Below are 10,859 nucleotides of genomic sequence, written 5' to 3'. Positions count from 1 at the left end.
GAGGTTTACCTTCGAGCATAAGAAACAGCTTCTTGGCAAAGCCACTCAGGAAGGCCTCCAGTTCAGTCTTCTTCTCAGTCAATTTGCTGACTTGGTCGGTCAAGGCAGCTTTGTCAGTTCTCAGTCGACTGACTTCTTTGTTGGCAATCCCAAGAGCAGTTTTCAGGTTGGTATTGTCTTGTTCGAGCTTGGTGACTGAAGCTAACTTCTCGTCAGCAAGCTTGATCTTCTCAGCTAGCTCAAGGTCTTTCTTCTGCTGGGCCTCCCTTACCTTACCTGCAAGACACAGCAAGATCAGATGTTGAAACAAGCAAGAGGAAAAGCAGTCGTCAAGGTCTCACCAAACATACCTTCAGTCTCCTCCTTTGCCTTTGTCAGCTTCTCCTGAACCAGCTTCAAGCTCAGCTCGACTTGAGTATGCTTCTGTTCCAGTTCTGAGTAGCGAGTCACAAGATCACAAGAGTTCTGCGAAGAACCAATCGACTAAATGTCAAAAATAATTCACTTCCGAGTGAAAAGGGAAAAACACACGTTTCTAAGACTACAGCCGAACACAAGCATTCGACCGTAGTCTCGGGGACTACACCCAGTGGGTGCACTCAGCGTGCCCCCACTAATCCTGTTGAAGACAAAGTCGACCAGTCGACCTCAAAAAAAAAAACAGTGTGCGAGACGCATTCTCTAAGACTGTGATCAACTGCAAACAGTCGACCACAGTCTCGGGGACTACACCCAGTGGGTGCACTCAGCGTGCCCCCACCGGTTTGCGAAATCCAGTCGACCAGTCGACTGACAAAAAGATTGACATCATAAAGCCTAAGGCCGACTGCCAGCAGTCGACCTTAGCCTTGGGGACTACACCCAGCGGGTGCACTCAGCGTGCCCCCGCTAACACGGAGTTTATTCGACACACCCAGTGGGTGACTAATATAAATCCCGGAAAAGAAAAGTTTTTGGTAGCATATCCAACAGAACAAACAGCAGTCGACTGACCTGGACATTGCTTTGGAGGGCAGAGCTGGCGTCATAAGCTGCCTGGCTCGCATCCCGGATGGTCTTCAGCTGCTCCATCATGAGTCCCGCCTGGCGTATCGCCTCCTTCGCCGCACCAGCTTGGTCCTCTGGGACGTGGTGAGTCGTGAAGAGGGAGGGCTGCTGAGCACTCGTCAGTGGGGTCGCGAAGGTCACCGTGTGTCGAGTGGTGTTCTCTTCCTCCACAGTCAGAATTTCAGGCGCTGACACATCCTGAGGCACCTTACTGGCGGACGCTTTTCGACTCCTCCTGTGCTTCAGCGGCTCTTCATCCTCATCATCATCAGGAAGATCGATAACAGTGTTGGGTGGAGCTGCGGAGAAGGGTCAGGATCAGAGATCGCGAGTCAGTCGACTAAGAATGGTATTAAGAACACAGCACCTGGATTCGAAGTTGCTGCATCCTCCATCTCGTGGTCATCGGCCCGGGCCGAGGTCTCAGAAGTAGCAGCACTGCAACTCCAAAGGATCAGTCGACTAACCTCAGTGTCGACCAGAGATAAAGTTCGCACAAGAATAAGAAAATATGAGCAACACAATTACCCTGAAATGGTGGGGATGGACACCTTCATCTTCGGCAGGAGCTTGGTCGGCTTCGATGAGGCCGCCCTGGGCTGCTTCGGCGCCTTTTCAGTCGGCGCCGGAGAGGTGGTCCGGGGGCGCTTGGTCGACTGGGTGGCGGTCGCAACCCCCTTACCACGTTCGGTCGAAGGGTCGTGGACAAGCTTCGACCGCCTTTCTGAGCGCGGTGGAACGACCTCCTCTTCCTCTTCTTCCTCGTCCTCGATGTCATCTTCATCACCTTCATCATCATCATCGTCGTCATCATCCCCTGCAGCATCCGAGTCCCATTCCTCCTCTTCCTGGCTCTCGCCCCCGCTCGCCTCGCCCCCGCTCGCCTCGCCCCCGCTCGCCTCGCCTTCCTCAGTCGAAGCTTGTGCCCCATTGGGCATCGAGTACAGCTCGGTGAAGGCCTAGCAGTCGCCCAAACAAGGATCAGTCGACCAGTCGACAGGGTTAGCAGAAATGAATACGACAAGGACACAATGGAAAGCAGAGCAAGTGTACCTTGTTTGGGATGCTGTTGTGGTCGAGTGGAGGAATCCTTCTGGCTCCGCGCGGGTTGTCCCTGTTTCCGGTAACGGCTGCCATCCATCTTTCCAGAGTGACATCGTCGACTTCTTCTGGATGGACTCTAGTCTCGTCTTCGGGCCCACAGTACAACCACATGCAGTGGCTCCTGAACTGGAGAGGCTGGATGCGACGCTTGAGGAAAACCTCCAGGAGGTCCATGCCTGTCACACCGTCCCGAACCAGCTGCACCACGCGCTCCATCAACATCTTCACGTCGGCTTTCTCCTCCGGAATCAGCTTCAGAGGGGAGGGCTTGTTCACTCGGTCCATGGTAAACGGAGGGAGTCCACTCGACTGCCCTGGCGTCGACTGGACCTGGCAGTAGAACCAAGTCGACTGCCAGCCTCTGACGGACTCGGGGAAGGACATGGGCGGGAAGGTGCTATTATTCCTCACCTGAATTCCCAGGCCCCCACACATTTGGACGACTCGGGTCTTCTCGTCACCTGGGCTCGCCTTCTTCACGGTCTGAGAGCGACACGTGAAGATACGTTTGAACAAGCCCCAGTGCGGTCGACAGCCCAAGAAACCCTCACACATGGACACGAATGCAGCGAGATAGGCAATGGAGTTTGGAGTAAAGTGATGGAGCTGCGCTCCAAAGAAATTCAAGAAACCACGGAAGAAAATGCTTGGTGGCAAGGAAAACCCCCGATCGACATGAGTGGCCAGAAGCACACACTCACCCTCTTCTGGCTGTGGCTGCCACTCCTTCCCCGGCAACCTCGCAGCTCCGTGAGGGATCAAGCCCTCGTTGGCCATGTCGAGGAGGTCCTTCTCCGTGATGGTCGACTGGATCCAGTCGCCTTGGACCCAGCCTTTCGGCAGGCGGGATCTGGACGAGGATCCTCTGCGGCTGGTGGATCTCCCCTTCGCCTTCTCCGATGCCGACGCCTTCTTGGCACGCTCCAGCGCCGCCGTCTTCTCCTTGGCCATGGTCGCCGGTGAGATGCACGAAGGGAAGCGGTGCGGAGGCGAGAGCGGGCACGCTGAGCAGGGAGGAAGGGAGCAGAGGGAGAGAGGGAGAATGCTGAGGCGCAGCACAGAAATCCTCGCCGGGCACATTTATAAGGTCCCTTCCGAGTGGCTGACGTGTGGGCCCGGTCGATCTAATCATATCTGTGAGCAGTTATGAGGACTGGATACGTGGCGAAAAAGGCGGCGCGGAGATCGAGGCGTCTACGCCCCGTCCCATCCGAACGCCGCGGTCTGCCCCGCTTCGCGCGCGCCCCCAAATTTCGCACCCCGCAGAATCCGCGAACAACAAATCAGTCTGTCAGACGCGGTGATTCCGGCGATCCGTCGCTCGGAGATCGACGAAGCTCGAAAGATCACTCGACGCAAAAATAGAATGGATCGAGTCGACCGAAGACGAATTGCTCCCTGTCAACGAAGAGATTCTTTGATCCAGAACAGCGCACAACTAGAGCGCAAAGGTTAATCGGAAACGACATCAACTCCTTCTTCACTCAAAGCCTCAATCCATTCGGGGGCTAATGATGGGGTTATGTACCTAGGGTAGGGTCACGGACCTGTCCCAAGTAACTTACCCTAGGACATCCCTAGAAGAGGTCGCCTTCCAGTCGACCAACGAGGACTCACTCGACCAACGAGGACACACTCGACTGGCCTGAAGGACTCGACCACGAAGACTCACTCGACCACCAGGAGGTCAAGAGGCACTCTGCACCGCAACGGTCTGTAATTAAGTAGACTTTATGATAGTAAAGGCACTTTATGTGGGGCGTTACCAGTAACGCCCCAGACTTAACTCACCTTAAACCTTCTCCTACGTGGGCTGGCTGGGGTCCTGGCGCACTCTATATAAGCCACCCCCCTCCACAGGCAGAAGGGTTCGGCGCCTTGTAATCCATACATTCATAATCCACTCGACCGCCTCTGGGCTCCGAGACGTAGGGCTGTTACTTCTTCCGAGAAGGGCCTGAACTCGTACATCTTTTGTGCTTACAACCTCTCCATAGCTAGGACCTTGCCTCTTCATACCTACCCCCACTCTACTGTCAGGCTTAGAACCACGACATTCGGTTTTTTAGAAACCCTAGATCCGTTTTTTTGGATTCCCCGGTTTTTTTCGGTTCTTCCAGTTAGCGGACATTCGTCCGTATGTTCGTTTTAACGAACGATTTTCGCCCGTTAGTTACAGCTAACGAATGCTCGTTCATTAGTCTGTTCATGAGTTTTCTTTTATCGGATTTATTCCGTGATTTTTCTGATCGTGATTTCTGATCCGATCTTAGTTACTGTTTATCTTTTCGCTCGTTTAACGGAATCAGGCGATTCAAACGCCTGGAGTTTCATCTCGAAACCCTCTTTCCGTTTAACCAACTCAAACAAGTTTTGCTACTGTAAAATTTGACCTAGTTTCAGATTAGTAAACGAAGCTTCTTTCTTTCGCCGTTTGAGTTTCGTTGCTCCGTTTGTTTTGATTCTTTTTGCGAGCCGGAGTTCTTAATTTGAACTTTCTGGTCAACCTCTCTTATTTGAGTTTTGATTATGCATCGTTGCTTGTTACTTATGTATGTTATTGTTTGCTTGCGATAGAATTCCCGGAGTGCGAAGCGTGTTACTACGAGTCTCTAGGATTCGCGGATCGTCAGCAAGGCAAGTAACACTTTGATCATATCCCATTATTACCCAGTTTTTATGCATTAGTTCCAATCCTCAAACATTGCATGATTAGGATGTCATTAACTTGTGGGTTGGGAAGTAGTTGCTGAGGTAGAACCTATTGCCCTGTTATATTCAAACCCTTGGGAGTTACTTCTATGTATTGCTTATATTGCTATGCTATGCTCGTAGACGTGGTTTGGGTTTGAGTGAAATTCATGTCTGATGTGAGATTGTTAATTAATGGTTCAACTTAAGGTGGCAACTTAATCAAACAACTAGGTGGATTGAGGCACCTGGGGAACCCAGTGTTGTCTATTTTTTTGGAAATCCCGGGGGTACCCGTGTGATCTTCCTATGGACCGCCACCCAGGCTCAAAGGGAACTGAGATGATTCATGCTAGAAACTTCCGTGTGCAGCCACAAGATATTATGGGCTCTAGCATAGTTGAGTAAGTTACGTGAAGCTCTTGAAGAGGTAGATCAGCAGGGTAGTGGGTTTTGTAGGTTTGGTATGGTCTACCCGGAGTAGAGAGTTAACGTTTCTGAAAGACTGTGTCTCGGTCATCCGTTTCTCAAACACCATGTCGTGCGAGAAATCCAACGGAGGCGATCGAGTCTTGTGGGGAAAAGTGCGCAAACCTCTGCAGAGTGTACAATCTAATCATGGTTAGCCGTGTCCCCGGTTATGGACAATTCTTGAGTATCTAGTACTTGGGTTATCACATGTATCTCACCATGCTTAATTAATACTGTTGGGTTGTTAATCACTTTAATTGGGATTGAGTTGGGGATACCTTCTCAATGATGTTTCAACCACCATGATAGTAAATTAAAATCTATTCCGTTGTTGTAGGGAAAAATTGGCTTTTCGCAAAACTACAACCATACAGCTTTCCACCAGCCATATATGCATGTAGTGATAGCATTATTCTGTTTCTGCTCTACTGTGTTATATTGCCAGCATATTCCATGTGCCGACCCGTTTTCGAGCTGCAACGTATTATGTTGCAGACTTTTCAGACGAGGAGTAAGGTTTGTTAGGTCGTTGTCGTGCAGCTCAGCTATGCTGTTGGAGTTGATGGACTCACCTTATCTTCCAAGCCTTCCGCTGTTATCGCATTAGATGGCCTTAAGCCGTATTATTGTAATAAGTTCTCTTTGGAGACATTCGATGTAATAGTGTGTGATTGCTACTCTATTATAAATCCTTCGAGTACTGTGTGTGTCAGCATTACCGATCCAGGGATGACACTGAAGCACAGAGACTTGACCATCTGAGGTCGGGTCGCTACAAGATGGTATCAGAGCACACGCTGAGTGTAGGACACGACCCCTAAGATAAACCCTAGGTCACACTTCTCTTCTCATTTCTGACTCCTCTCCACTTTCTACTCTTTAGGATGACAGAGATGAAGAACAAGTTTACACAACTGGATGAAGACACACCTTTTGGACGCCACTTGAAGGAAGTCACTAGGTACTTGAACATTGGAATACCAAGCTTCACCGAGACGTACAACGCCACTTTACCTAAAGAGGAACGCTGGATGATTCAAGTACAAGTTCCAGGAAGGACGTTCTCGCCAACTTCTAAACCCATAGAATTTTCCTTCGACGCACCAACCTGGAGTTTAGGAAAGAGTATGGCAGCTCACATCACCATGGGACGCATTGGAGAAGTTTACAACAGGGAGCTTAAGGACACTATTTACCAAATATGTGGGCGCCGAGACGAGCAATGGGAAGTAATCAACACCAGGAAGGATAGATCCATTGCAGCTTTCATCCAAGAGTTAAACCAGCACATTCGACGTCAGGAGAACCAGATGTGTGCGGACATGATGGACTTGAAGAAGGCGAAGACTAGGATCATCGAGCTGGAGGAAGAACTCAAGTTTACCCGTGATGGATATGAGGAGGAAATCAAGACACTACTGGAGAAGAATGACGATTTAGTCACGAAGATCGGAGTATTCATGGGAGGACCAGCACCAATAGAAGAAGAAGAATCCAAGGAAATACGCCCTGAGGACTACATCATCATCGACGACACCGACTCCAACCCTAGTGATGATGACTTTGAAGACGAAGCTGGAACAGACATCATGGAGTCTTCCACCGATCAAAATTTCTAGATGACTACCATATATTAGTAGTATTTCCCCCATGTATATAGTAGTAGTGAGCACTTTTGCGATAGTTCTAGACCGTTTGTATGCCCTTGCTTGATTGATTGAGTGAAATGATTGTGTTTGTCTCATGTGCATATGGGTAGTGTTTTCTCATTAGACCTCTTCTATTCTAAATCTCTCCCATCTAAACCCTTCAGATGCTTCCAAGACGTGACCCCGGTTTTGCCTTCCCGCCGAAGCTCACCCAGTTGATCCAGTAGCAGAATGCCTTGATGCAATTGCTAGTTCAGAACCAGGGCAACAACAACAACAACAACCCACCGCCAGTGGAAAACCTACCCCGTTTTCTAAGGTTACAGCCGCCGGTGTTTTCCAGTAGCACCGAGCCTATAGTTGCTGATGATTGGCTACGCCAAATTGGAAGGGAGTTGAACACCGTAGGTTGCACAGATGCTGAGAAGGTGCGCTTTGCCGCACATCAATTGGATGGACCAGCAGCCTCATGGTGGGAGAATTACACGACCACTTTTCCTATAGCCAATGTCACTTGGGACCAGTTTCAGCAAGCTTTCCGCATAGCCCATGTCTCCACTAGAGCTATGTAGATGAAGAAGCGAGAGTTCCGCAACCTACGCCAGGGGAACCGTACTATGGCTCCGTACGTGGATGAGTTTAGCAAGTTATCTCGCTATGCCCCTGATGATGTGGCCACAGATGCCGCGGAGTAGGAGAAGTTTATGGAAGGGCTGAATGATGAGATGAGCATGCAGTTGATGGTAGCAACCTTCAACAACTACCAGGAGTTGGTAGATAAGGCTCTTATGATTGAAGGGAAACAACAGCAGATTGAGAGCCGCAAGAGAAAGTATGGACAAGATAAGTATAACTCAGGAGCTCAGCAGAAGCCTCGCCTAACCCCGAACACGGGAGGACTTGTTCACAACCATGGAGGTCACAACCACACTGGAGGAGGATCACATAACCACAGTGGTGCTAAGAATGGGAATGGGAACGGAGCTAACAACAATCAGAACCGCTCCAACCCGTCCACTCCCGCCAAAAGAGACTTAAGTCAGGTTACCTGTTTTAAGTGCGGGAAGACAGGGCACTATGCCAATGATTGCCCCGAAGGAAGGAATGGAAACAGAAATGGAAGCACTGGGAAGAAGCCCAATCCATTCAACAAAGGACAAGTGAACCACGTTAACGTGGAGGAGGTTGAAGAGCAGCCGGACGCGGTAATAGGTAAGTTTTTGGTTAAGTCATTTACCACTCTTGTTCTTTTCGATACTGGTGCATCGCATTCATACATATCAAGGGGATTTGTGGATAAGTTTAAACTACCAACCCAAACCCTTAGGACCCCTCTTTTAGTGAGTTCACCCGGAGGAGAGTATATGGCTAGCCGATGGTGTGACCAGATACCCTTAACCATTGGTACACATGTTTTTCTGTCTGACCTAATTATCTTGGAGTCACAAGGATTGGATGTAATATTGGGTATGGACTGGATGTCAAAGTTTGGAGGAAGCACTGACTGTGCTAGTAAGTCGATTTATCTCACCACCCCGGAAGGAAAAAGGATTAAGTATGTATCTAGGCATGTGCCTAGGAGGAGTCAAGTGAATGCCCTTACAGGAGTTGTTCAGGAGGAAATGGCTGTATTGAAGGATTACCCGTATGTTTTCCCAGAGGAGTTACCAGGCATGCCACCCGACAGAGATATTGAGTTTTTGATAGAGCTGTTACCAGGAACAGGACCAATATCCAAGAGACCCTATCGGATGCCCGCAAATGATCTGGAAGAAATTAAGAAACATATCAAGGAGTTATTGGAGAAAGAATATATCCGAAGAAGTTCATCACCTTGGGGAGCCCCAGTACTTTTGGTTGAGAAGAAGGATAAATCCCTTAGGATGGTTGTTGATTATCGAGCATTGAATGAAGTGACGATTAAGAACAAGTACCCACTGCTGATGATCAACGATCTGTTTGATCAGTTGCAAGGAGCTAAAGTGTTTTCGAAGATCGATTTGAGATCGGGGTATCATCAGTTGAAGATACGAGAGAAGGACATACCAAAGACGACGTTCACAACATGATATGGATTATACGAGTACACGGTCATGTCGTTTGGACTGACTAATGCCCCTGCCTATTTCATGAGCATGATGAACAAGGTGTTCATGGAGTATTTGGACAAGTTTGTTGTGGTGTTTATTGATGATATCATGGTATACTCGAAGAACGAGGAGGAGCACAAAGAGCATTTGCGTTTAGTTCTCGAGAAGCTCAAGGAACACCAGTTGTATGCTAAGTTTAGCAAATGCGAGTTTTGACTGAAGGAAGTCAGATTCCTTGGACATGTTATATCAGGAGAAGGTATAGCAGTAGACCCCAGCAAGGTTCAGTCAGTCACTGAATGGTTGGCACCCACCTCAGTTAGCGAGATCCGCAGTTTTCTTGGACTCGCAGGATACTACCGGAGATTCATTGAGAATTTTTCCAAGATTGCAAAACCAATGACTGAACTGTTGAAGAAGGATACCAAGTTTAAATGGACAGAAGATTGTGAAGCAAGTTTCCAGGAGTTGAAGAAACGTTTGACTACAGCCCCAGTGCTAGTACTGCCAGATATACATAAGGAGTTCCAAGTGTATTGCGACGCCTCTCGCTTAGGACTTGGATGTGTGCTTATGCAGGACGGAAGAGTTGTTTCGTATGCCTCACGACAACTAAAACCTCATGAGTTGAATTATGCCACGCATGATTTGGAGCTAGCAGCCGTAGTGCATGCGTTGAAGACTTGGAGACATTACCTTATTGGAAACCGTTGTGATGTGTACACGGATCACAAGAGTTTGAAGTACATCTTCACCCAGAAGGAGCTGAACCTTAGGCAGAGGAGATGGTTGGAGCTTATAAAGGATTATGACATGAAGCTACACTATCATCCAGGAAAGGCCAATGTCGTAGCAGACGCATTGAGTCGGAAGAGTTATGCTAATATCCTTGAAAGTAAAGGACTGCCGAAGGAATTAGCAAAGGACATCATGGAACTTCGGTTAGAGATTGTACCTAGAAGGTTCATTGCCACAATGGAGGTTCAGTCGACATTGCTGGACAAGATTCGGGAAGCTCAGAAAGATGATAAAGAGATTGCCGAGATAAAGGAGAAGATGGGCAAAGGAAAGGCCAAAGGTTTTCGTGAGGATGAGCACGATACCCTATGGTTTGAGGACCGAGTTTATGTGCCCAACAACCAGGAGATCAGGAAGTTAATACTTCAAGAGGCCCATGACTCACCATACTCGATACACCCCGGAAACACCAAGATGTATTTGGATTTGAAGGAACATTTCTGGTGGACTGGTATGAAGAAGGATATTGCCGAGTATGTAGCCGTATGTGATGTATGTCAGAGAGTTAAGGCAGAACATCAGAAGCCAGCAGGACTGTTACAGCCTATGCCGATACCCGAATGGAAGCGGGATAAACTTGGCATGGACTTTATCACCGGATTACCCAGGACTAAAGCAGGATATGATTCCATATGGGTAGTAGTTGATCGTTTGACCAAAGTAGCTCACTTCATCCCAGTGAAAACCACCTATACAAGTGCAAAGTTGGCCAAGATCTATATGTCCAGGATCGTATGTCTGCATGGAGTTCCGAGGACCATCGTATCGGATCGAGGAACATAGTTTACTTCAAAGTTTTGGCATCAGTTACACCAGACTTTGGGAACGAGATTGGAGTTCAGTATAGCGTTTCACCCGCAGACAGATGGACAGACTGAGAGAGTCAATCAAATTTTGGAGGACATGTTGAGAGCCTATGCGCTAGATTATGGATCTAGTTGGGATGACAATTTGCCGTATGCAGAGTTCTCATACAACAATAGCTACCAAGCCAGTTTGAAGATGGCAC

The 10,859-nt window shown here is 48.6% G+C and overlaps 1 long non-coding RNA gene across 1 annotated transcript; it reads right to left on the bottom strand.

Moving 5' to 3' along the window:
* Window positions 1–220: 220 nt before the first annotated feature.
* On the bottom strand, window positions 221–1,053 carry LOC123185840 (uncharacterized). Its single transcript, XR_006493510.1, has 3 exons — window positions 994–1,053; window positions 351–465; window positions 221–276 (listed from the first exon to the last, which is right to left on the bottom strand). It is a non-coding gene; the product is annotated as an uncharacterized lncRNA (long non-coding RNA).
* Between the last annotated feature and the right edge of the window lie 9,806 nt (window positions 1,054–10,859).

The sequence above is a fragment of the Triticum aestivum genome, chromosome 2A (genome assembly GCF_018294505.1).
Source record: "Triticum aestivum cultivar Chinese Spring chromosome 2A, IWGSC CS RefSeq v2.1, whole genome shotgun sequence".
In the NCBI taxonomy this organism is placed as follows: Eukaryota; Viridiplantae; Streptophyta; class Magnoliopsida; order Poales; family Poaceae; genus Triticum; species Triticum aestivum.
This window is presented reverse-complemented; position numbering and strand designations above follow the sequence as displayed.